Source organism: Bufo bufo, chromosome 7 (assembly GCF_905171765.1).
Source record: "Bufo bufo chromosome 7, aBufBuf1.1, whole genome shotgun sequence".
NCBI classification, from domain to species: Eukaryota; Metazoa; Chordata; class Amphibia; order Anura; family Bufonidae; genus Bufo; species Bufo bufo.
In genome coordinates this window covers 177,150,330-177,176,144 of record NC_053395.1, presented here as the reverse complement: position 1 = coordinate 177,176,144, position 25,815 = coordinate 177,150,330, and positions in this window count along the sequence as shown.

Below are 25,815 nucleotides of genomic sequence, written 5' to 3'. Positions count from 1 at the left end.
TGGTCAGATCAGTAGGCCCTTGATCCAAATGAGGGTCACCAGCAGGCCATCAATCATAATTTTTCAAGGGTGTGTATGATGCCCTCCTTTATGTGTAATAAAGGGTGTATTGCAGTGCCAGTTCCTTGTATTTTTTGTCAGCCCCAGTGCATAGGCTTTACCTGAACTATTGTACCACAATGTGAACGAGGCCCTCCTTTATGTGATATACAGGTTGTATCGGAGTGCCTCTTCCTTGTAATTTTTGCCAGCACTTGCACTTTATATACAAGTAAATATACAGGAAAGAATGTTTCCTATAAATGTTTCCTCTAAAATTTGTTTTTGTGCGTATTAATGTCAGTCTGTAAAAGTGGCGTACTACTTGGACATCATCGTTCCTAGCAGCAACCTGCGAGTCCAAGATGCATCCAGACATCCTCCCCATGCTGTTACAGAACCATTTCGGTGGTGTTTCCATAAATTTCTGACATTTTACTATGAACCAGGCACCCTTCCCTCTTCAGAGCAGGGTGTACCTGGTTTAATGCTCGGATTCTCCTATTGACTTTCAGTATACTCCCGATGTGCAATTGCGGACAATAATAGGCAAATCTATGGGGGTGCCGGCCGGGTGTATTGCGGATCTGCAATTTGCGGATCCTCAATACACTACGGACGTGTGAATGGACCCTTAGATTGAGTATTCATGTATGTGGGACATGTCAGTTGGTCATTTTTGGCTAATTGTTATGTCTGCAATTATGTATGGTTGGTTCTACTGATTTTACAGTACAAAACCCAATATATGCCCCAACCAGGGATTCTTATACTACTCAAAGAGTAAATAACCAGCATAAGCCTATGGCAAAACACCATAATATAAGACCTACAAATAACTGCCAGACCGCTTATAAATTAATTTCATTTTATTACATGATTACAAATATTTCACAAACATGATTAAAAAGAGCATAGGTGCAGGGAAAAAGCAACATCTGGAGGATAAACACAGCGGCTACTACGTCCATAAATCAGTCCATCTGTATATACTGTATATGATTGACAATGAAGTGCAAGTGCAAAAAACATGTTCATTCACAATCAAAAGGACATTGAACGGTTACCCATGCTGTGCCTCCTCCAGGATGGCGCCAACCCCAACGCGCGTTTCGGCGAACCTTCGTCTGGGGGTGTCATGTACACCTTTGGAGGCAATTTTTTTATTAGTGCACTGTACTAATTATGAGATAAAAATCATATATTTCAATTGATCTTTAGTAAAAATATGGAGCCCTTTTCTGTGTACAGAGCTGAGATGCTCTACTAGCAGGATCTGAATTTTCACTGTACTCTGTAAGGGCTCCTTATCTCTGCTCTCAGACCTTATAAACACTCATCAAACCCCAATCCTTTTACTGATAAGAATGTGGCTTGAATAAGTGTTTATGACCTTTTAGTAATTTAGAGATAAGCGTTATTAGATGACCAAGCTAATTGGTGGTCCACCAGGACCTAGATACGTCTTTGGATCATGTAATGTTTTTATTATTTAAAACTTTACTTTTATTCGTTAACTTTTTATAAAAAGGGATAATTATTCCTTATCACACTGTACACTTAGATATTACATGAATATTTAAAATTATCAGTGGTGAGGGCTAATCTATCTTATTGTCTCCATATGTCACTTGTAGTGCCCTACTACTGTTTAAGTCGCCACAGCAGCTCGTGGCCTATCTATTTTTGTGACAACAACTCTATTTGCTCTTGCATAGCTATATGGTTACTTGGTCACATACTGACATTTACTATAGGTCGGCTACCTGCTTTATTGCCACCTGTACCTCTATGCAATTAAATATAACCCTACCTACCACTGTCTAAAAACTAACACTCATACACACTGCATCCCGACATGTTTCGCTAGATAACCAGCATCTTCAGGGGATAATGCAGGTATGAGTGTTGGGGGTGGAGACCAATTCTTAATGGTTCGGATTTCATCACATGTTTACAACCACCAATAAAGTGCAGAGACGTCACGAGTCTTTATTCTTAGTGCCACTGCTTATCCCTTCCGATATGTCTGTATTGGTCAGGACAAAGTGCGTAATCATTTCGCGACATGACGCTTATCCTCACGCATGCGCCCAGACTTTTTCAGAGTTTTCTAAACCATCACGATTCTTCTACCGTCTATTCGCGCATACGCGCAGACTTAGGAGTCTTTTTAGCTTATTCCGTGCTCTCGCGACATGACGCTTATCCTCGCGCATGCGCCCGGACTTTTACAAATCTTTCTAAACCCTCGCAATTCTTCTTCCGTATATTCGTGCATGTCCGTGGAATTAAAGATCTCTTTAACTTATTCCGTGCTCACGCGATCCATTATGTATCCCCGCGCATGCGCCCGGACTTATCAATTTTTCATGGAGGAGCCTTATCTTGCTTCTAATGCGCAGGCGTGTGGATGTTTTTTTTTTCTCCCATTGCTGATCCGATTCCCTAGGTATGCCTCTATCTTTCCATCTCTGGTACCATCTGGCATGATTTTATTCCTTGCACCGGCACTGGAGTGACACATTATTATAGTTATTAAAGTTATTAGATGTCTACTTCTGCACTCTTCATAAGCAGTGGTATCCTACTATTTTTGGGTATTTCACACATGGCTACATACTTACTCCCACTCTAGGGTATAACCATATGCGACTTCTCTATTTCGTTATAAGGTATAGTCCCATATGTTTTATCAGTTATTGTTTCTTGCCTGGGTCATAACGTTCCTTTTCCTGGGTACCAGTTTTATTACCCTCCATGCAGTCCTTATGGCTTCTCTTGTATATTTTCCATTTCTCCATATTTTTTTCATTATTCTTTTTATTTTCATTACAGCCATCTGCATGTCTTTATGTTCTTTTATAGGGCTCACTGGTTAGTCTCCATCTCCAGGAACCCCCCAAAAGTCACCCTCCCGGGAGAGACATCCCTCCACCGCGCAAATGAGCAAACCTCACCCGCCATGGTAAGTATTTATATTGTGTAGTTGTTCCTATGAGTATTGCGTTTTTTCAGATTTTTGATATCAGTTGGTCTCTTCTCTATCTACACTATTCATGTCTATTTTCCATTATCATTCATTCTTGATGTTTTAGTATTTTTGGATAAATTCTCTTACTTTTCTTTTGCTGTTACGTTGTATTACAAAAATGGAGAAAAAGTAAACCCTTCATTTATTCCTATTGGTGACAAAGATTTCAGCCTGTATATCCATTTGGCTTCCTCCTGTGGAAGCTTGTTATCCACATCTCCCTGTCTCGGGCCTGACCTAACTTTCTGTATTCCCCAGATCTTTAGGCCTGTATTCCCCAGATGACCGGCACAAAGTGAAAGTACTAGTCACACAGCTAGACAGAACTGCTCGATATTTTTTTAAATAAAGACCAATTGAAAAAATTATTTTTAGCCCCAAATGAGTAAAACGCATAAAAAAAAGTCCCCAAAGGTGTACATAGCATAGTTAAGTGTATTGTACGTTTACATGCTATAGTCAACAATAGCATAAAATGTATTAATCATTGGGTTTCCACAGCAGACCAGGGTCATGACAAAGTGTTAGATAATAAAGTTTGTAGCCAGATCACCCCTCTTTGTGCTCCCAGGATCTGTGCTGCATGGACTCTGCTTGTAAACGTGAAAAACTAAAAAAAGTTTATTGCTTATGTAATTAAAATAAAACACTGAAAGGTAATAATTTCCCCTCAAAACTTTACTTTTATTTGACCTATTAAAAATCCCACATATAAATAATAAATGTCAAATTACAAAAAGATAATTCCACCTTGGGACTTGTTAAACATAGAAATACAAGTGTTGATACATTGCCACCATGTGGCTACTCATGATACAGTTGACCACAGAACAGTAGATAATTGATCATGAGAAGTGGGACCAAAACAATATCAAAATCTCTCCTTGGTGGTGAGCCGATGAAGAACTCTGCTGCCTTTTATCCAGAGGGAAAGATCCAATAATTCAGCTTTTAGGCAATTGGGGAGCTGTCCCTATCCATCTACGCTCACCCTGCCTAAAAGCAGAGTAATCGCCCCGAAAGGGGCAGCCCCACTTATCGGTGGCTGTACCCTAATCTGTAATTCCCTTCCTAATCGATTCCCAAACAGAAAACAACTGCCTAAATGTCCTAGATGCGTAATTGGACAGTTCGAGCAGGAAGGCAAAAAATCAGATCATATGGAAATAAGTACTTATGTGAGTAATGAAAGAAAAAAGTCACAGGTGATACGAGATAATAAACTCTTCATCCCGACGCGTTTCCCCACTGGTATGAAATAGGTTCATCAGGGGACCAGTTCATGTATGCACGATGGCGTTCAGATAATGTGGTGCCAGGAGATGAAAGGCTTACAGCAATTATATATCTGTCAAGACTGGGTTTAAATATCCCTCCTTACCTCCAAAATGCCAATTAGAGTCGGCGTCTACCAAACACCAATGCGCCTGCGCCCATGTAATCTGGCAGGTGTCACAATGTGGGACGTCATCGTGTCTCACACGTGACTTGGAGGCGCCGGCCGCGTCAATCCTCCTGTGCGCGCACGCGCCCGATGTTATGGGCGGTCGAGGTAGCAATTCACAGGGTTGGATGTCATTGCGCCTTGTGTATACTGCGCAGGCGCTGGTGACGTCAACACTTCCATGTGAGCATGCGCCCAGGGGGGTATGGGCATTCTGAAAAGGATTCATATACACCAATGCGCTTGCACCATTACAGCACTTAGATAAATGACAAGAGTGGCGCTATTATGAATTCGAACCAGCTTCCGACAGGTGAAAAGGATTAGTTTCTGTATATAACATGAAGGAATAATAAATATCTCCACTTAGTATAATTGTGCTCTAATTGACTTTGACTACAAGACTGGTGTCAAAGAACTTTGGTAAGCTAGTGTATATTATGTTTGCCCAACAAAAACTAAGCTTGTATAATCTTTGGAGGTAAGTATGGGTATATACAATAGTAGTTGGAGTCAAAAAGGATATCTCTCGCCCACATCACCAAAACTGGCACTAAAAACTGTGGGTTTAATTAATTGGGGAAATGAAGGGGGGAGCAATGTCAACTGACTAATGACTCAACCCCAGATATGCCCCACCTACATAATAGGTTTAGTGTCAGACCAATTATGGTCAAATACACAGCTCTCAAAAAGACTGACCAAATTATAATCTAAACCAATGTTGGAAGCGTCCCTAGTAATTATTTATAAAAAACTGACAAAAGATAAGGTCTCATTTAAATCTAATGGATTCACAGATTTTAGTCTGTACATCCATTCGCCACCTCTACAAGAAGGATGTATCACTTTAATCACACAAAACTTGAAGGCACTAGGGATGCCTGAGTCTTTTTCTTGAACATGTCGTGCAATGGGGGTGTCCCTCTTATGTCTTATGTCAAGTGATCCCCTATGCGTCTCCGTATTTCCCTTATAGTTTTCCCCACATATTGTAGTGGGCAGGTGCAGGTGCACAGGTAGACTTCCCCCATGCTTTTACAATTAGCATATTCCCGGATATCATATCTTTTTTCTGTGAAGCTCTTTGTAGGCTGAATATATGGGTAAGCAATACAGCCTCCACACCTATACATACCACGGAGTTTACTCGATAACCAAGTACCCCGTTTGCTGACAGGTTCATAATGACTGCATTTGAAACGATCTTTAAGGGATCTCCCTCTTCTAAAGGTAATTGCCGGATGATCTGATATAATGTCTTTTATATCTGGGTCAATTTTTAGGAGATCCCAGTATCTAGATAAGATCCCTCGTATTTTTTTGTGTTGATCATCAAAAGTACCTATGATCCGAGTGAGTTGATTTGACTCCTCTTTTTTATGGGCAGATATACTATCCCTCTGTATGTCAAATTGAGGGTCCACTATATCTGACCTATCCCTGGTGAGGGCATTTTTAAAGGCATCCTGAAGTACTCTTGGTGGATATCCCCTTCTTAAAAATCTGCCCTGCAACTCTCTGGCCTGACGGTGGAAGTCATTCACATTAGAGCAATTCCTGCGGATGAGCAAATATTGTCCTTTGGGTATACCACATCTGAGACTTGGTGGGTGATAACTGTCACACCTTAAGAAGACCATTGGTTGCAGTGGGTTTTCTATATGTTTGAGTGCATATCTGGCCATAGTCAAGATAAATATCAAGGTCAAGAAACGCCATGTGTTAATTTCAAAAGTAAAATGCATCCCAATGTTGTTAGTGTTGATTTCTTCAATAAATTCCAAAAAGGACTCCTTGGTGCTGCTCCATAGGATGAAAACATCATCAATGAAGCGACCCCAGAAGCTGATAAAAGAAGCCCATTTGCTATCCTCAGTAAACACCAGGGTATCCTCCCACTAGCCCAGGAACAGATTTGCATAAGTTGCCGCACAGGCACTGCCCATCGCTAGAGATGGCCTTTCGGTTCGCATGGTGGTCGTTTCGCGGCGAACTTTGCTCATTCGCGATTCACCGAACATGCGAACATATGGCAATCTTTGCATGCACCATATTCTTTTGCATTGTGCCGAACTTTGACCCATGACACATCCATCAGGTGGGATAGAACAGCCAATTGAGATGTTTCAGCACATGGACACACCCCTACCCTACAACAGAACTCGATCTGGCCGCCATTTTACATTCGGTCTTTTGCCAGTGTAGGGAGAGGTTGCTTTGTGGAGCAGGGAAAGACTGTTAGGAACACCAAACGCTATCTAATTGGGCCACAAAAGTCCTTTTAAAGACTGTTATAGGTGTGCTATCGATAGGTGTGATATACTGAGGGGTGTGATATACTTATAATACAGTATATTTTCTAACATAGAAAGTACTGTATGTTATAGTGCATTTGTATTGTGCAGCAGTTCTGTGTGGTTCTGCTGCGATACTGCAGCTATATAGAGGGACAAACGCTATTGGAATAACTAATTGCAACTGGTGTGATATACCTTTTGCCCCAAAAAAACTGATTGCGGGGTGTGATATACCTAGAATATAATTTCTAACATTGAAAGTATATAGTGCATTTGTATTGTGCAGCAGTTGTGTGTGGTTCTGCTGTGATACCGCAGGTATATAGAGGGACAAGCGCTATTGGAACAACTATTTGCAACGGGTGTGATATTCCTGTTGCCCTAAAAAAGACTGATTGAGGGGTGCAATATACCTGCTTCCGCTAAATACTGATTGAAGGGTGTGATATACCTGCTTCCACCAAATATTAATTGAGGCCTGCGATATACCCGCTTCCACAAAATTCATATTGAGAGGTGCGATATACCTGCTTCCACCAAATATTAATTAAGGGATTCTATGTACCTGCTCGACAAAATACTGATTAAGGAGAGTGATATACTGTCTTCGACAAAATACTGATTAAGGGGTTTGATATACTTGCTTCCAGAAAATACTGATTGAGGGGTGCGATATACCTGCTTCTACAAAATACTGAATAAGGGTTTTGATATACCTGCTTCCACAAAATACAGATTGAGGGTTGAGATATACCTGCTTCCACAAAATACTGCTTAAGGGGTTTGATATACCTGCTTCCACAAAATATTGATTGAGGGTTGCAATATCACTGCTTCCACCAAATACTGATTGAGGCCTGCGATACACCTCCTTCCACAAAATACTGATTAAGGGGTGTAATATTGCTTCCACAAAATACTGATTGAGGGGTGCGATATACCTGCTCCTGAAAAATACTGATTAAGGGGTTTGATATACCTGCTTCCACAAAATACAGATTGAGGGGTGCTATATACCTGCTTCCACCAAATATTAATTAAAGGGTTCCATATACCTGCTTTCACAAAATACTGATTTAGGGGTGCGATATACCTGCTTCCACCAAATATTTATTAAAGGGTTCTATATACCTGTCTCCACAAAATACTGATTGAGGGGTGCGATATACCTGCTTCCACAAAATACTAATTAAGGGGATAAAAACAGAAACTGTTGTTATCTGAAGCTGAAACAAAGATCGTTCAGCTGCATCTATACGGAATCATTACTGTATACTGATCACTAACCACTACTGAATATGTGATGGAATCCGCATTAGTTTGCAAGTTTTTGAAGTTCATTTAAATTGGATTTATTTTAAGGGGACATTTTGTTTTATATTTATATACAGTATGTTTACATCTGTTTTATTATTCACTCACTTATTTTTAAGTCAATAAATGTGATGTTTTTTAAACAAATCTTACTATACAGAATGTGAGTGTCTATTTTTCACTTTTAAACCATTTATTTTCTTCTTTAGTGACTGGGTCACAAAAAAATAGAGCACCTCCACCATAGAACAAGGAAGGGTGAGCCACTATATACCAATTATTTTCCTCAAATATTGATTGAGGCCTGCTATACACCTGATTCTACAAAATACTGATTAAGGGGTTTGATATACCAGCTTCCACCAAATACTGATTGAGGCCTGCGATATACCTGCTTCCACAAATACTGCTCTTCTCTAGGGACTTTGGCACAGGGTCATTTTGAAAATGACAGGCAGAGGAAGAGGCAGGCCATTCCGCAGGGGTGGTAGGGGTCGGGCAGGTGCACCAGGCCGGAGCTTAAGTGGGAAGTTCGAGAAGGTGCATGCGATTATGTCAAAGGACGCACCAGAGTTGGTTGAGTGGCTCACTCAGCCTTCCGCATCTGCAACCTTCTCATGCCATAGCCCCTCCACTCGAGTCAGAGGAATTATTTTCCCATCCATTCCGAGACCTTACAGATGCGCAGCCATTTTTGGCATTGGATGAGAAACAGGTCAATAAGTATACTGCAAGAAGAGGGCAGTTTAAAGATTTGTTGGCCACTTTGGATATGAGATCATTCTTGCAGATCATTCTTGCAGCCAACCCATCGACAGCCACCCTCCGGATCCAGCCTCAGGGAACGCCTAGACCAACAGGTGTCCAACTACATTGGGTTACCGGCCGATGTGGACGCTTGAAGCGAGGAACCCTTTGACTACTGGGTGTACAGGCTTGACCTGTGGCCAGAGCTTGCACAATTTGCCATGGAACTGTTGGCTTGACCCTCGTCGAGTGTTCTGTCCAAAAGGACGTTCAGCGCAGCAGGGGGGATCGTGACCAATAAGCATACTCGCCTAGCTCATGACAGTGTGGACTACCTCACATTTCTAAAAATGAATGAGGCATGGATCTCGGAGGAATTCAACACCTATGACCACATGTAATTGAATTTCCTCATGCCAGCCCACACATATCCGCCACTACCCAGAACAAAGAATGGTCCATGTCTTATGTATATACAGCAGCATAAAAGGCCTTTTCTATTAGGTTAATGCCTAATTTTTGGGGCCTCTACTCCAGTGGCCTACAGTAAAATTTGTATCCAGTGAGCGCTTAATGTACCTCTAGCCACATCATTACAAGCTCTTTTCTGTGAGGTAAGAGCCGCCTAATTTTTGGGGCCTGTACTCCAGTGGCCTACAGTAAAATTTTTAGCCGGTGACTACCTAATGTACCTCCAGCCACATCATCACAAGTTATTTTCTGTCAGGTGAATGCCTAATTTTTGGGGCCTGTATTGGCCTACAGTAAAATTGTTATCCACTAACCGCCTAATGTACCTCCAGCCACATAATCTCTTGTTCTTTTCTGTCAGGTGAATGCCTAATTTTTGGGGCCTGTACTCCCGTGAGACTGAGGGATTAGCCAGTATTGTCAGTTGCATATCATTGTGGTGCACCTTTTGCAGTGATTTATGTATTTGTATATTTTCATCCACACACTACTCCATCTTGTGTAGGATGTTTTTGTGGTGCATATAGTCCGCTGCAGACATCCTCCATTGTATGCATTTTTTGCTGGGGATTCCTATTAGCAACAGATCACATGCTGAGGAATTGCTCCCCCGGTTATAAACACGCTAGAGTGTTTGGGGTTTTTGAGCATTTCCTCCCATTTAGGCCACTTTATTTTAGTGATTTTTCTTCATATGTATGGAATGTGCCATTGCGTAATGCTGGTAACATTCTAGTGTACCTGGTAGCCTGTGTCACATGGCCTGTTATAGATGGGGCTTGCAGCCCTATTCCTTTTCCCACTGCATGAGTGATCTCACTATGGAGGTATTTGGGAGCTTGGCTGTGAGTTGGATCTTAGCACCTTTGAGATCTTGTTCACAAACCATAGGTAGTCTAGTGGTAGGACCCATGCCACACTGAGATACCTTGACGGTGGTGCAAAAGGGCTCCATTGTGTTCCTGACTGGAGTACATTGGCTAAAGTCTCAGTTTTTAACATCAGCCTGAGGGATTAGCCAGTATTGTCAGTTGCATATCATTGTGGTGCACCTTTCACAGTGATTTATGTTTTTGTATATTTTCATCCACACACTACTCCATCTTGTGTAGGATGCCTTTATGGTCCGCTGCAGACATCCTCCATTGTATGCATTTTTTGCTGGGGATTGCCACTAGCAACGGACCACATGCGGAGGAATTGATCCCCCGGTTATAAACACGCTACAGTGTTTTGGGGTTTTTGAGCATTTCCTCCCATTTAGGCCACTTTATTTTAGTGATTTTCCTGTACTCCCGTGGCCTAAAGTAAAATAATTCTATGCTCCAGCAGGGCAGATTTTTGAGAGTTTCCCTTTAAGACGCATAAAAATGGCCCCTGATTAAAATACATATTTTTTGTGTGAATTTTTGCCATTGATCCCCCTCTGGTATGTCACTGTCCATGTTGTGGGACTATTTGTGCCCTTCTAGTAAGTTATTGGTGGCTGCAAATATGACCTGAAGGTTTTTCAGGGTAGCCTGCCATTAAAGTGTATAGGGCCCGCCGCAAACGCGCGGTTCACGAACATTTGATCGCGGACGCGCGTTCGCGAAATGTCCCGGCCGATGTTCATCCATCACTACCCATCTCAGTGCCCCTGAGCTGGTGGAAGTACCTGGAGTTAAAGAGAAAGTAGTTGTGTTTTAAAACAAACTCAAGAAGTCTCAGTGTAAAATCATTATGAGGAATTCAGTGGGTACTCCTAGTTTTCAGGAAATATTGTAAAGTCCTTTATCATGAGGGATGTTGCTATAAAGGGCCTCTACATCAATTGATGCAAGTAAGGTGTTATCTTCCACCGTCAGACCATCCAGTTTTTTCAACAGATCAGCAGTATCCCTGATATACGAGGGGAGAGCTATCACAAAATCTCTCAAGACCTTATCGATGTATATTCCTACGTTATGAGTGATAGATCCAATTCCAGACACTATAGGGCGTCCTTTAGGGGGGTAAGGCCCTTATGTGCCGTTGGCAGAGAATAAAAGGTAGGTGTTCTTGGCTTATCATCGTACATAATCTCATCTCAGCCTGTGAGATTAACCTAGAATCTAGGGCTTCCACTAGAATCATTTCCAATTTTTGTTGGAATTCTGTGGTTGGATTACCTTTTTTAATTTGGTATATGAGCTTTTGTCATTCAGGATCAGGTTGTACATGTCCAGATATTTTTGATGATCTAAGATCACAAGATTCCCCCCTTTATCAGAAGGTTTGAGGATGATGTTTTCATCTGATTCTAGTGCAACCATGGCCCTGATTTCTGACTTGCTCAATTGGGTCCCTGATCGACATTTTTTAGATTCCAGTTTTTCTATCTCTTTTGTAACAATTCCCAGGAATAAGTCTATGATGTTACTTTCTTGAGGTGGAGGAGATTTTTTACTTTTTAGTTTGAGGTCAGTAAAAGGGCTCAAGGCCCTATCCCTCTCACCCTCATTCAATAGCTCTGCCAATATTCTTGTACCAGGAAAATCTTCAATCGAAATCCCCAATCTAGTACTGACAATGATATCATTATTCTTGTGGAATTTAAGATGAATAATTTTTCTTTCATCAGAGGTAATATTCATGTTGGTTATTTCTCTGACCGAGTTCAATCCCTCAAATGGTATGGGGTTTCCCCTCTGACTCCAAAAACCCCCCCGATGACCCATATGATCTTGAGGGCTGAGAGGAATCCTGTTCTCTTGGGTTGTTTTTGTTTTGTGGGCCCCATCTACCTGATCTGCCCCAATATTGATTACCTCTGGTTCCTCTCGATCTTGTTCTACCTCCAGAGAATTTCTCTCTCCTGTTTTTTTTTCTATATCTGAGGTTTCAACCTCAGATGAGGAGATCTCCGTGTCAGATGGAGGTTTCTTTGTTTCAGTTAGGTTTAAGTAGGCTCTTTTTTCTTTGAATCTCTCCTAAATTGCTTGTGTTTTCTATCCTTTAGTAGTGCATAAAATCTCTCTACAGATGTCTGTAGATCAGTTTCTCGTTTAGAGAAATCAGGGTCAGTTTTGCATTTTAGGGTCCTTTCAATAAGTTCATTTAATTCTGCCGATGTCTTTAAGAATATCTGTTTTTCTTCTGTGAGAAGAAGTTTCATTAGCTTAATCGAACTTTCAGTCAGTACTTCCTCCCATTTAGTAATCAGTTCAGGTGACTGGGAACGGACTGCCGCACCAATGGAATCCTCAGTCCCTTAGGAATTATTTTAGCTTTAATATAATTTTCTAGAGACTGTGTTTCCCACCACAATTTTATTAAGTTTTTTTTTTATAACCAATATACAGATCTTTGAACAGAACTTTAAGAGTATTTACAGGGGGTATTGTTAGGTCCAAATCTTTGTCCGAAAACACCTGAGAGGCTTCTATTAACCATTGGTCAGTATTATTTGGGCCTGTAAGAAAGCTAGCCATAGCTCTGAAAAAAATCACAGAAAAAACACAATATGTCCCTGGGGATAACTAAACTTACTTTTATTTGATCTATTAAAAATCCCACATATAAATAATAATAAATGTCAAATTACAAAAAGATAATTCCACCTTGGGACTGGTTAAACATAGAAATACAAGTGCTGATGCATTGCCACCATGTGGCTACTCACGATACAGTTGGAAGGAAGGAACAGTTGATAATTGATCATGAGAGACTGATGTAATTCACCTGCATCAGTCTCTCATGTGTTCGTCCATTAGCCTTATCGGAGAGAAAAATGATTGCACTTTTCTAATTAGATGAAGAGCAAACACATTTATTTCCCAAACTATGTCCACAAATAAATTAATGAATGGCAGATGCCAATGTGTGAACATGGTTCTAGACACTGAATAAGTGGGGGAGCATGGAGTGCCGAACTAACAATAACAAACTGAGTAACACTCACCTTACCAATCCCCGGATCCCCTGACCATCTCTGTATCATGGCCTCCAACAATGATTTCAATGCACACCGGTGACCGCTGAAACCATTCACTGGCGGCAGTGGTGACCTCAGTGACTTTTAAAAATGTAGCACTTATTAGCACAGGGAAAAATTTACAGGTAGATTACTATAATGCTGTAAAAATAATGCAATATAAAACTAAGTAGAAGATATTTATGGAGCAGTAAAAACAGATGTTTTGCAGCACTAAGCTACATCAACAAACCAATTGATTTTACAGTATGCCTTTGGGGCACGTCTTACTCTATATTATTTTTTCCTCGCATGTGGATTGCAAATAATTGTAATGGTCGCAGCAGAACAGTTGAAATGATGCTAACATTTAACACTAGTGTCTCTTGAGCATCCTCATGCATGCAGTTTAAATCATTTTCCTAACTATTCCAGAGCTTTGCCTTGAAAAAAATATTTCCTTTTTAAGTATGAAACATTTACATGATATGTTTTTATTTTGTTTCATTCTAGTTTATGTGTTTTGCTCGCTTAGATTAAATCCCCTGTGGACCTCTTCTAGGCTGTTGATGGTAAGTACAGATTCCCTTGAGAATCTGATTTTGGCAAATGCCATACTAAGGTTGTCTTTAGGATTCCCCAATTACAGCAGTTGAAGAAATAACAGACCGAACAAGAAAAAAAACTAAACAATACCTTGAACACTGGTGGGACGAAGAAAACTATACTCAGGCAACCAGTCAGAACCAAATTATCAGTGCAGTGTACTTAAGTGCATAGTCTGATCTAGCAGACAAACTTAGAAAGCAGTCCATAAAAATGTAGAGAATATATTTGTCACATATCTAAAAAGTAGCAGCAGAAGACTCATTTTCAACAAAGAAGCTATTTGTAGAGCTATAACATGTAACATCTGTGCTACATGTTGTGATGTTTTTAGATATGTGACAACAAATTTTCTACATTTTTATGCAGTGGTGGTGGCCCACTTTATGAGTTTGTCTGCTGCTGATTTGAGATTTGGTGTGAACTTAGTGACTCATTGGGAAGGGGGGGGGGATTTATACACCAGACTTTCATATCCCTTGTGCCGCTAGAGGATGCATTTAAGTTATCATGAGGTGCAGTCATCATCATCAATTTGGGGCATCCTCCAGCAGTCTATGCGCCCAAACTGAAATCTATGCCAGGCTGTAGCTAGCATAGATATCAGGCATAATGATGATAAATGTTTCGGGGCCGATGGCTCCACTTATAATCCCGCCCCCTTGCTATGCCCCCTTTTTGGAAAGTAGTGAGGCTGCCGTATAAACACCACTTGCACCTAGATTCAGGTGCAGTGGCACTTAAAAAGTCACAAACCTGGGGTTTACAACTTTTTTTACTCCAGAAAACTGGAGTTAGGAGCAATAAAAAATTCCCCCCATTAGTTGGTGAGCTGACCAGAAAAGATCAATACAGATGGAGATCAATATCAGAAAGTAGACAGAATAATCAGCACAGGGCTGGAATATGAAGACAGAATTGTAATGCACAGGAGCTATTCAAACCATAGGTGCCTAAAGAGTGAAGAACATTTATTAAGGTCGGCCATTCTTCATAAGCCCTATAGCCTGGTGGTGGATCCGCCGGCCTCTGCATAACTTCGGCGGATCCTCCAACGCTTCTAAATGTGTGACAGCTTTCTTGCTGTCTTACATTTAGACCTTTTTCTACACCGAAAATAAATGACCCCCTTAGATTCTGATCATTTGGATTCCATTTGGATTATACTTCATGTGAATATATTTTCAAGGTTGTTTTGGGATTCTGACTCACATTGGACCTGGCCGCTTCGAGGTCTGGATTGGCTACATTCCACTAAAGAATGAAGCTTCTTGTTTCAACAGCATAAAACTTTACCTCTTCAGGAAAGAGGTCAGAAGCCCATCCTATGGAGGGACGCCTCACGTAGGCACCTAATCAATGCTTTCGCTAAAAGGGCTTCCCAGCTGATGTGTCACTTTCAGATGATAACTCAATCGGCGATGTAAGTACCTTCTCTCAGTATGTAGTCAGGACTCCAGGACATTACATTGCTATATGTATATACTACTTATCATATTTAAGAAAATCATATTATAAACCTTCCTTTGAAGTGTAGCTGTAGTTTCAGTTCCACTCTCTCTTTAAAGAGCATGCAAACCTGAAGTCTGTCTCTTATCAGCAAAACAGTGGGAATGCTAAAATGGATACACACACTGCAATACATACATCACACACTGTGCTACATACATCACACACTGCACTACATACATCACACACTGCGCTACAAACATCACACACTGCACTACATACATCACACACTGCACTGCATACATCACACACTGCACTGCATACATCACACACTGTGCTACATACATTACACACTGCACTGCATACATCACACACTGTGCTACATACATCACACACTGTGCTACATACATCACACACTGCACTACATACATCACACACTGCACTACATACATCACACACTGCACTACATACATCACACACTGCGCTACAAACATCACACACTGCACTACATACATCACACACTGCACTACATACATCACACACTGCGCTACAAACATCACACACTGCGCTACATACATCACACACTGCAATACTTACATCACACACTGTGCTACATACATTACACACTGCACCACATACATCACACACTGTGCTACATACATCACACACTGTGCTACATACATCACACACTGCACTACATACATCACACACTGCACTACATACATCACACACTGCACTACATACATCACACACTGCGCTACATACATCACACACTGTGCTACTTATATAACAAACTGCGCTACATACATCACACACTGCACTACATACATCACACACTGTGCTACATACATCACACACTGCACTACATACATCACACACTGCGCTACATACATCACACACTGCACTACATACATCACACACTGCACTACATACATCACACACTGCACTACATACATCACACACTGTGCTACTTATATAACAAACTGCGCTACATACATCACACACTGCACTACATACATCACACACTGTGCTACATACATCACACACTGCACTACATACATCACACACTGCGCTACATACATCACACTCTGTGCTACTTATATAACAAACTGCGCTACATACATCACACACTGCGCTACATACATCACACACTGCACTACATACATCACACACTGCGCTACATACATCACACACTGCACTACATACATCACACACTGCGCTACATACATCACACACTGCGCTACATACATCACACACTGCGCTACATACATCACACACTGCGCTACATACATCACACACTGCGCTACATACATCACACACTGCACTACATACATCACACACTGCGCTACATACATCACACTCTGTGCTACTTATATAACAAACTGCGCTACATACATCAGACACTGCGCTACATACATCACACACTGTGCTACATACATCACACACTGCGCTACATACATCACACACTGCGCTACATACATCACACACTGCGCTACATACATCACACACTGCGCTACATACATCACACACTGCACTACATACATCACACACTGCGCTACATACATCACACACTGTGCTACTTATATAACAAACTGCGCTACATACATCAGACACTGCGCTACATACATCACACACTGTGCTACATACATCACACACTGCACTACATACATCACACACTGCGCTACATACATCACACTCTGTGCTACTTGTATAACAAACTGCGCTACATACATCACACACTGCACTACATACATCACACACTGCACTACATACATCACACACTGCACTACATACATCACACACTTCACTGCATACATCACACACTGTGTTACATACATCACACACTTTGCTATATACATCACACACTGTGTTACATACATTACACACTGTACTACATGCATCATACGCTGCGCTACATACATCACACACTGTGCTACATACATTACTCACTGCACTACATACATCACCATACCTCCCAACTTTTAAAAAGAAGGAAGAGGGAAACCATGTGCGGCGCGCAAAGCAAATTTTTTCCGCACTAGCCCACGCCTCTAACTCTGCCCAAAAAATAAACACCTAATCCCACCCAGTCCCCTAAATGCCCCTACATAGTAATTATTCCCCCTATATGCAACCGCACAGTATTTATGCCAACATTGTGCCCCTTAAGTAGTTATGCCCAGATATGTGTCCCCTTACAGTAGCTATGCCCAGATATGTGCCCCCTCACAGTAGTTATGGCCATATATGTGCCCCCTCACAGTAATATGCCCAGTTATGTGCCCCTCACAGTAATATGCCCAGCTGTGCCCCTGCACAGTAATATGCCCAAATATGTTTCCCCTCACAGTAGTTATGCCCAATTATGTGCCCCTTCACAGTTATATGCCCAGATATGTGCCCCCTCTCAATAGTTATTGCCAGATAGGTGTCCTCTTTAGTAAGGTCCCTTTGACAAAAAGAAGCAATAATAAAGCCTGGCAGGCCTACTTACAGGGGTGTATCAAATCCACTTGTTACATTAGTGGCACTCCCTGGTTCCATTTGTAGATTGGGCCTGTAGTGAGAATCAACTTGCGGATGGGCCCACAAAACAGTATTAGGTGGAATTTGAAGCACAAAAGGACCCCTAATTGGTATTGGCCCCATAGGCCTAGGGGAGATTATAGTTGGTGGTCTTAGTGCTGCATACGGATCGCTGTACCTGGATGCACATGTGATAGAAGGCTCCATAGGTCCAGGTAATATCACAGCGGGAGGCCCTGTGGGCTCAGGGGTTATTGATCGCACGCGCCGGTGCACTGAATAGGTAGGCCTTCTTGGGGGTCCTACCGCAGCTGCAGTCACTATAGGGGGCCGGCTGGCAGGGACAGGTACCCTTACCTCAGACTCAGAGACGTCCGAGTCCTTAACCCCACTTTCCTTTTTCTTAGGCGGAGTCCGGATCCTGGCGGTAGCAAGCTGGCGCAGGCCTCGCAGTTGTAGCTCCAGTCGGACGATATGATCATCCAGGCTCTCGGGTTCTGCGTCGCTGTCTTCCGATGTCACCGCAGGTGCAGGTGAGGGATCCGGCTTGTCTTGCGCAGCCGCTGCAGGTTCGGGTGACGCGTCTGCTTTTCTTCCCTTGCGGATGTTGTCTAGAGCAACATGGAATCGCTCTAGATTTTCAAGCTCCTTTATAGTCTTTTCTCGGCGGGGCAGCTCGGGGGAAGGATACGGGCTCATCCATTTTTCCACAACAGTTGGTTGCCAGAATACGTTCGGGCCAATGAAGGAGCCCCGCTCCTGGAAGGTGTTGTGGGTCGGTTCTGGAGAGCGCTCTGGTTCACGCTCGCAGCCAGTAAACTCTTCATCTTCTTCCCAGTCCTCCGATTTCTTTTTAGGACGGGTCACAGCGGTGGCGCAGGCCCTCGGCAGGAGTAAATTCTACCTCCTCTCCCTCGCAGAGATTATGCATATGTTCTGGGAGGTAGCTTCGCTTGACAGATCTGCGGTTCACATAAAGATCCCTGCCGGTCACATAATCTTTAATAAAGCTGAAGCCTCGGTCCTTATCGAAGGCCACTACCAACCCCATTCTCCTTTCCAGGCGGGGTTGGTTGTCGGTGTGGTGCTCATATACAGTATTTGCCAGTTCTTCAAAGTAAATTTTGGTACGTGTTGTCTTTTTGATCGCGGCCTCCCGCACTTCTGCCATTAGCGCCGACCACTGCATCAAGGGCCGGTGAAAGTCCTTCCATGAGCTGTAGTAGGGCTCGGGCTGCGCCCTTGGTGGCAGGCAGGTGGGTCTCTCCGGTCCCAGAGAATAGGTCGGGGGAGCGTCTTCTTTAGTAGCAGAATCCATGTTAAGTTCAATAGGTGCTGACAGTAGTTCAAAGCAGTCCTCGCTCGCCAACATGCTCGATCCTTCTCTGGAGAGCGACAGGGTGGCACCAATAATTGTAGACAGATCCTCCCATTGCTCTGGGAGGCCGCAACCCAGGTACTCCAGCATAGGGGAGGCGGAGTCCAATATAGCAGTCATGTTAATTTCCAGACAGGGCGGTGGCGCGGACATACAGCCTTTCCCGCACTTTTCAGCAGAAGGCGACAATTTTTCCCGCCAGACAATGTACAAAGATGACGCAGCAAATAAATTTAGTCAGGTTAAGCCGCCATCTTTAAGCAAAAACGCTGTCTATTCACTGACAGCAAGCAGTGGCTAAATAAGCAGCAAAACAGTCCATGCAATATAATCTTCACACCGCAAATTCTTACAGATCTTTGGCCCAGCAATTTCTCAATAAACAAGTAGGGCTTAGTCACTTTATAGGCATATAATGGCACACAGTTTTTGTATTCCAACAATGGCGCAGGAATGATCGTATCCTGTTCGTGACGCCAATTTATGCAGCACGCCAGACCTGCAGGGTATTGCGATTGTGAGGTCACGGTTATGGGCAATTGAGTGTTACTCACTGTTCATAGGAGAACCCTGGGCAGGCATGCGACAGTGAAGGAGAGGCTGACACAAAGTTCCTCTGGGGCACACTCTGTATATAGAGACCAGGCCTGATGGTGGATGAGGTGCCCTGGATGTTGCAGGTGTTTTGAGTGCCTGAGGCAAGGTCCCTTTAAGAATCGTGACACCAGTGCCTGTAACGGTGGCACACCGATTTATAGTTGTAGTAATTGAGGTACACAGATGGTATGGTGAACCAGACTTTGCTTTACTTGGAACAACTGTTCAACTTTGTACAATAAGCTGATAATACAGTCCCTTGCATCAAGTGTTTCACAAGCAGGCTTACATCAACAATGGCAGGTATATTCCTTGCAAGATATTTGGAGGGCAATAATAATACACACTCAGACCAGGTTGTACCTTCTCCTCAGAAATAGCGTACACTGTTCCTAGAACTCCTGGCTGGCTTTTATCCCAAGGCCCGGATGCCTAAATGCTGGCTTTTATCCTTAGTAACAATAATCTTCCTTCCGTATTTATCCTTGCTTTATATTTAATGATTCCTCTGCCCTTTAGCTTACTTGCATCTAGCTGGATACACCGGCTCTGCTTGGCTTAAGGGTACTGCAGGTTTCTCCCAGGAGGCACATCTCTTCTACTGGGGTGACTTCTTCTTGTGCTATCATCTCAATAATACTTCAGGCAGGCTATGGTCCTTCACTAGCCTCCTGGTGGCAACTAGAAGCCTGGACTATCTAGCTGCATGTCAGGAGGGGGCCCTCAGCATATCTCTGGCTAAGATGCCCTCTCACTTCTGTGTCCACAGACTCCTGACTACAGACTAACTCCTCCCTGTCTGTGCCTGAACATTTATTCTAGGGGCTCTCTATCTCCCTCTAGTGTCTAGGATGCCTAACTACACCCTCATAGGCCTGTTGTACATGTCACAGGGGGAACAATACACACAAAAGCACATAGAAAATACATTAAAGTATATGGTTAAATATAATATCACTGTCCCTTAGGAGTAGGAGTAACACGTGACCCAATTGACCCTTGTGTAGTGCCCACCCCTACCTAGTGGAACACTACATGCTGAGGTCTGCCTACTGACATCATCACAGGTCCTTCAGCTACTGCAGACAGAGGAGGACACTAAAAGAACAAGTCCTCCTCAGAGCTCCACAGTCCCCCCCCCCCCTTCCTGATGATGAGATTACTGGAAAGTGGGGGAGGGGCAGATGAGGTTTAAGGTGAAGTGGGGAGCGGTGGGCCATCCCCTCCTCCCTATAGTTCCCACTCCTTGCTGTGCGGAGCTTTGTTATTGGTTATTCCAAGCACATCACTGCACTGCCCGGTACCTTATTATTGATCTTATTATTGGTCTTAAAAGATGTTATTCCCTCAGTGGCTTGCAATTCCTGTATCCAGAGGTCAGAATAACATACAAGCGGCACAGGCTATTTTACTCCCTGAAAAAACATTCTCAGCTTGCCCTGCGCCGATGAAAGGCATAGAAAAGTTTGTTTTTTCAGGGAGTAAAATAGCCTGTGCCGCTTGTATGTTATTCCGACCTCTGGATACAGGAATTGCAAGCCACTGAGGGAATAACATCTTTTAAGACCAATAATAAAGTCAATTGGTTCTGTTTCCAATAGTAACAGGATGGAGCATGCAGGAGGCCAACCTACCTACTGAGGGATGGCCAGTGTGTAGTACTCTACATTATGTGCAGAACCTCCTAGGTTTCATGTCTGTTTCCAGTCTAGGTCCTAAACAATAATAAACTACTGCATGATGGAAATGTAGGCTCCAACATGGATAAAATAAAAGTAGCAAAGATATATCCATGGTTTGGGATGCATAAAAACCTTTTTGATAAGAAATAGCTCAGGCATCAGCCAGACAGCAAGTAGGTGTAGGCTTATTCAATTGAGAGTATTGGATGAGATTGTCACTCCATCTCCAGGATCACTATGAGAAACTATTTATTTCATAGAACATTTACAAATAGTTAATTAACATAAAATAAATAAAAAAACAATTGAAAACGGTAAAAATACTGAATATAATAATAGTTAAAAACAAACACAATATATCATATGGTAGGAATTCTGAAACCAGCCAGCAAAGGAGGCAATATGTACAATCACAATACATTAGTAAGTGCCTTGCATTAACTTTATCTATATGATACATTTTATTTTCTGAAGTGAGACAACCCCTTTAAAGAGACAAGACAAGAAGTAGAATACATGAAGTGACTTCAAACTAATTATATCCATAAAATCAACCACCAGTTTTTTTTAGGAATTGCATAGTATATCCAGATATAGACTGTTAATATGCGCTAACAAAATTTGATGGTAGTGTCACTGTAACAGACATGATAACAATGTTTGTATGGGGATTTTACATAATTTCATGTATGTTCGTGCATTTAAAAACCACACCTGCCTTGCTATAAAGGAAATTCAGCAGTTCTTTTTTTCCTACCTCAAAATCACATTATTACAATTCTGTAAATTTGATTAAACGTCTTTGCTGTGTAAGCTCAGCCCTTTCCATTTTCCTGCACATTCTTTTCCACTAAAAATGTTAATGTTTTTTGGTCTGAAAATAAAATGACAGAATGAAATAAATCATCCGTCCTCAGTGGAATTTTGCACTTTGAATTATGTATACTAGTTGTCTGTTTCAACATACGTTCGATTTAGCACCTGCAGAAAACAAGCACATTATATATTAACATATACAAAAATAGAGATGCCTACTACAGAAATGCTGCGTAAGCAAGAACTGTTCTTGCATTATTCCATAACTCCATCTGAAACATATTTTATAAGACCCTAAAGTCATGAGTGAAGCATTGATCCAAAAATATCTTTTTTTCTGTTCTATAGTCAATGGCAACTTCCCTTACATCCAAACAGCAGCACAACCGGGGTATTACTTATTTTTTTCTGTCCTGTGGACCAGAGGTCCGTTGTGCGGAACCCCTGGGCTCCCGCCACCCTCCCCCCCTCCATTTTGTTCTTCCAACACTGTGCGGGTTTGGAGATAATCAGGTACTCCTCTGTCTGGCCGACCATAGCCTTTTTTGGTACAGGGTGAGGGTGGGGGAGGTGCCTCCGTGCGCCTCTAACATCGCAATCTATGTAGTGCGTACTAGTCCGTAGGGTAAGTCGCGCCATCCGGCCCTGGCAGTGAAAGGTCGGGTCCGCTTCCTCCTTCTTGGCGTCAGGCTCCAGTGACCCTCCAACTTCCGGTCGCCGTCAAACTGGAAGCAGAGCGGCACAAAGGGTAAGGAGTCCCTTATACTTAGTTCCAGCTACTAACAGGTAGTTAGGAGCTTTTACACCTTTGGTCAGCTGTAGGCACTATTTTTCTTTCTTCCTCTGTATTTGGAACTTTGAAGCGGCAGTAAAAGCTGTCTCCTCCCCTCTTACCTATTTAAGTAGCCCTTCCCTTCAGCTGTCTCTCAACCACCCTTGTGCTGAGAGTAGCTAACACGTTGGTGCAGCCTAATGAGTACTACAGGTGGTTACTCCCCGCTAAATTGTCCTGCCAACTCTGCTGCTGTAAGCATCCACCTATTTTTTGCAGATGTCCTCTCCAGGCTCTGGCGAAATGCCCTCTTCAGGATGCAAAACTTCTTCCAAACGCAGACACCTGTCATGTTCAGGGCTGTCTTTAATATTGATTGGACCCTGGGCAAGAATTTACTTGGGCCCCCTGGATCCCGCCCCCCCCCCCCCCCCCCCGCACTTTGCTGTACTTGCTATACAGCAGCACTTACCTGTCACGTCCAGGGCCTCCAGGTGACGTCTCCTCTCTGTCATCATCTTCTCTGTAGATCTTCTCTCTCATCATCTTCTCCACTCGGTCTGGACAACTTCTCTCAGCCGCCTCGTCTCTGCAGAGTGTGACACACAGACATCTTAGCTTCCTCACATTCTATCATTATCCCCCAACTGGAGTCCCCACAGTGTTATCCTGCTGCTTGCTGTGCCCCCCCCAGGGGTGTAGCTTTAGGGGGTGCAGAGGTAGCAGTCGCTACCGGGCCCAGGACCATTAAGGGGCCCAAAGACACTTGTGCCGCATAAGAAGACACACAAAGCACTGAGGGAAGGGGGGGCCCAAGCTGAACTCTTGCACCGGAGCCCATGAGCCTTTAGTTACGCCCCTGCCCCCCCCCCCCAATACCCCCAAATACTATCCTGAAGAAACATTACTGCCCCCCATAGTAATAGTGCTCCTCATAGTCCCACCAATAGTAATTCCCTTCTAGAATGCCCTCATTAGTAACACTGCCCCAACCGTGATAATGCTCCTCAATAAAAAAAAAATTTTTTGCCTTCCTCTGGATCAACTTGCAGGATAACAGGCCGAACTGGATGGACAAATGTCTTTTTTCGGCCTTATGTACTATGTTACTAATAATGCCCCCATTATTAGAAGAGCCCTCCCATATTAATAATACCCTCACAGAGTCCCCAGTAGAAATAAGGCCCCCTATTGTTCCCCCAGTGGTAATAAAGCTCCCTACAGACCCCCCAGTAGTAATAAGGCCCCCATAGTGCGCTTAGTAGAAAAAAGGCGGATCTATAAGACCCTCCTATAGCCCCCAGTAGTAATAAGACCACCTATAATGTCCCCTGGATCTGCAGTGCCCCCTGCAGTTATAATCCTCCCTCCACCATACAGTCCCATGTAAATAACATCACCTCCTCCCCAGCCGCCTCCAACGCACAATCCCATGTAAACATTACCCCCTAAGGCTACTTTCACACTTGCGTTCGGGCGGATCTGTCCTGTACTTGTACAGGACGGATCCGCACCGATAATACAAACGATTCAGGATAATGCATCCGTTCAGGACCGATTCGTTTGTATTAGATTTGAATTTCTAAGTCCCAATACGGATCCGTCCTGACTTACATTGAAAGTCAATGGGGGACGGATCCGTTTACAATTGCACCATTTTGAGTCAATGCAAAGGGATCCGTCCCCATTTACTTACATTATAAGTCAGGACGGATCCGTTTGGCTCCAAGGCCATGCAGACATGGGGTCCACCTTCAAAACGGAACGGGAGGCTGTATGGAGCCAAACAAATGCATTCTGAATGGATCCGCATCCATTCAGAATGCATTGGGGTTAAACTGATGCATTTGGGGCTGCTTGTGAGAGCCTTGAAACAGATCTCACAAGCGGATCCCCAAACCCAAGTGTGAACGTAGCCTAAACATACAGTCCCATGTACATAAACATCATTCCCCCCCACCATCCACTTTCAACATACAGTCCCATGTAAATAACATCACTCCCTCCCCACCATCCACTTTCAACATACAGTCCCATGTAAATAACATCACTCCCTCCCCCAGCCACCTCAAGCACACAGTTCCATGTCAATAACATCCCTCCCTTCAGCCCTAACATACATCCTAGTTAAATAACTACAACTCCCAGCATTGCTCTGCCTCTCCCTTCACTTACCTCTCCAGTCCTCATATACAGACATCAGCATTAGGCTCCTCCTCCTCTTCACTCCGGTCCAATCCTGCACTGGTCACATGATGGTGACATCATCCAGGTCATCCGATCACAGCCTGCTTTGCTGATCACATGACCTGTGAAGTCACCACAGGTCCTTCACCTCTACACCCAGTGTATTAGATTCAATTGTATTGTCGTTCTGTGTACGGCAATACAGTTGTATCTAGCAGGCAGGCAGGACATTCGGGGCCTGGGACAAAACATCAGGGGCCCAGGCCCCGAATGTTTTGACCTAGCGACGCAGTCACTAATGAATGGGAGTCGGGAAACAGAGCTCCCTTGGGCCCCCAGGAGCAGCTGGGCCCGGGGCAGCTGCCCCTTTTGCCCTGCGGCAAAGACGGCCCTGGTCATGTTGGGAATGTGACATTCTGCTGCCTGACTATTATCTCTATAATAAGTGTCAGAGTTCTCGCCCCCCTCCTGAGACTGAGACCCAGTCTCTGAATATGATATCCTGGGTAAAGGAATTTG